Raw genomic sequence first — 2,701 nt, 5'->3', positions numbered from 1 at the left:
GGTCTCTATCTCCTGACCTCGTGATCCGCCCGTCTCGGCCTCCCAAAGTGCTGGGATTACAGGCTTGAGCCACCGTGCCCGGCCAATATGTCAGCAGTTCTTTACCAATCCATCCTAGAAGACTTCTTTTAGGATTGCCTAAATAATGCAGGGAATGCGTGCAAGACACACAAGTGTTCCAGAAGCATGTAAACATAGTACAGAGAAGAGGATAAGATAACATACGATGAACTAAGATTATTAGGAAAACTTTGTTCAGAAGATTGCCTACAGAGGCAAAAGGGACAGTTTCACTTTGCTGAGGGAAATAGGGTGGTAAGAACCCTCGTGGGGAAGACGCCCACTTACCCTGACACAGAGAGAAGGTGTAAAATAACTTAATGGGAGAGTGTTAGGCTGAGATAGCTCCCATGGCCTGAGTTCCTAAATAGAGAAAATGAACCAAACTTCACCCGTCACAAGTGACCAGCTAAGTATTAGCTTTGTGATGAGAGACCTTCCACCAGGATAGTTCAAATAATGCAATTGCCCAAATTTTTGCCAATCAAATAATTTCTCTAGTCTGCTTCTACATTCACCCTATAAAACCTTCCCTACAAACACCTCTAGTGGATCCTCCAATCACTTCCAGTTTGGAGTTGCCTGATCCATGAAACTTTGTTTGCTCGAATGCCCTCTTTAAAATTCTAATATGCTTAAGTTTATCTATTTTTTCCTTTTTAAAAATTGAGATGGGATCTTCCTATGTTGCCTAGGCTGGTCTTGAACTCCGAGCTCAAGGGATCCTGCCACTTCAGCCTCCTGAGTAGCTGGGACTATAGACATGTGGCTCCACACCATGCTTACATTTATCTTTAAACAAGGGTTTGACCCTTTTTGAAATTTATTTGTGTTAAGGCATGTACCCTAAGTGATATGGCAGGCTTTAGACCGTCGGACACTTCAGCCTCTGGATCACTATTTGTCATTTGCGACCTGTTCTCCTAAGAAATTCAAGTGTAATTCAAGTTAGTTCACCCTCTGCTGATCAGGGGAGGTTGCTCTGGGTGCAAGTTCAACACAGGCATCCACACTTTCCTACCAACTCCTCTGGAGACTCAACAGGACAAATCTTGCCCTCTGGAGGCCTAGGACAGAGAAAGGCCTCCACCTGGGGCTGAATCACTGAATTTCTTCCCAGGCCTATGCCCTCCCTATGTGACGACACTGATGCTGGGTAGACATTCATCAAAGACGTGTTCCCTAGCATCTGGTCCCTTCTCTGCATATCTCCTGGTCATTTCTGCTGACCCTGTGCTGACCTTGGAGAAGCGAAGCCTGCTCCCAAGGCGCCTAGACTTTGTGCTGTTTCACAATCACACAATTTCATCTGGGATAGGAGATGGTAGGAAAATCAGCAGTGATTACTGTTCCACTCTGAGGATCTCTAGATATTTTGATCATTGCCTCCCAGGGCTTTATTACCTGGCCAGTCCACTGGAGAGATGAGAAATATTTCCACTGAGGATAGGATGCACTGCCTGACATGAAATTATTGCAAGTTAAATCTCCAACCTGGTTGAGAAGGGCCATCTGCCTTCTGCTTAGACCTGCTGCTCATGGCTTGAGTGCTCATGACAGGTGCACAAGTCTTCCACTCCAAAGCCCAGACCAGGAAAGAGGCAGCTTCACCAGTGGAGGGCACCAGGCTTTGTGATGGGCCAGGAAGTGGAATGCGGCCTCCTGAGCAGATGTGGTGGTGACTGGGATACTGAGTGGCAGCAAGAGTGAGATCCTTGTTACATAAAGCATTCATCATGGTATTTAAGTGATGCCACCTTGAAGTCATGAAATTCACTAAAATCAATCTGTTGTAGATCATCTGTGATTTGTAATTTTGTAATTTGCTTTTTGCTTTTTCTTTCTAGCAAAAATTCCTTGTAGCAAGCATGATGGGAACTGAGGGAGATGGTGCCAGCCTAGTAAATGATACAAGTTTCTAGTTGAGTGTTTCCATAAATTTCCATAAATTAGCCACACAAGTCTTTATAAAGGGTCAAAATCCCATCCTCGGACCTGTCTTCTCCTGGCCCTGAATTTTAACCCCATGACTCTTCCACCTGTTTCTTTCCCACAGCTCCTCTATTCCATAAAAATTCAACTGGTGTCTGTTTTTCTTTAATCAGAGTCAAGCCCTGTGGAGAGGGCAATAGTAAAGCATGAGAAGGGAGAAGAGCATGAAGGTTGGCTGTATGGTTACAACAAGAAGGAAACAAAACAGCAAAAACTAACAAATCACATTGCATGCAAGTGAGTCTACTAGGAATTTTTGTTGAATTTACAATATTTTTAGGAAGAAAACAAATAACTATGATTTTTATTTTACAGATAGAAAACCTAAGATGTATAAATTTTTTCTCAAAGTCACACTGTTAAAAACAAATGGAGCAGCATGATATTAGATATCTTTGGAAAGAATGGGGAGAATAAACAACCTATTCATGGAACTTGAGTCTTCTGACTTCCGGATCAGATTCCCTTAAAAATGCTCTTCCTTTTACAAAGTCCTCAGTCTTTATGTCAAAATGGAAATGCACCAGCCAGGGCAACTTAAGACTCCATCTCTACAAATACATATTTTTTTAATTAGACAGGCCTGTTGGTGGCCAGGCTGGTCTTAAACTCCTGAGCTCAAGGGATCCTCCCGCCTCAGCCACCTGAG

Source organism: Colobus angolensis, unplaced genomic scaffold, assembly GCF_000951035.1.
Source record: "Colobus angolensis palliatus isolate OR3802 unplaced genomic scaffold, Cang.pa_1.0 Scaffold520, whole genome shotgun sequence".
Taxonomy (NCBI): Eukaryota; Metazoa; Chordata; class Mammalia; order Primates; family Cercopithecidae; genus Colobus; species Colobus angolensis.
This window is presented reverse-complemented; position numbering follows the sequence as displayed.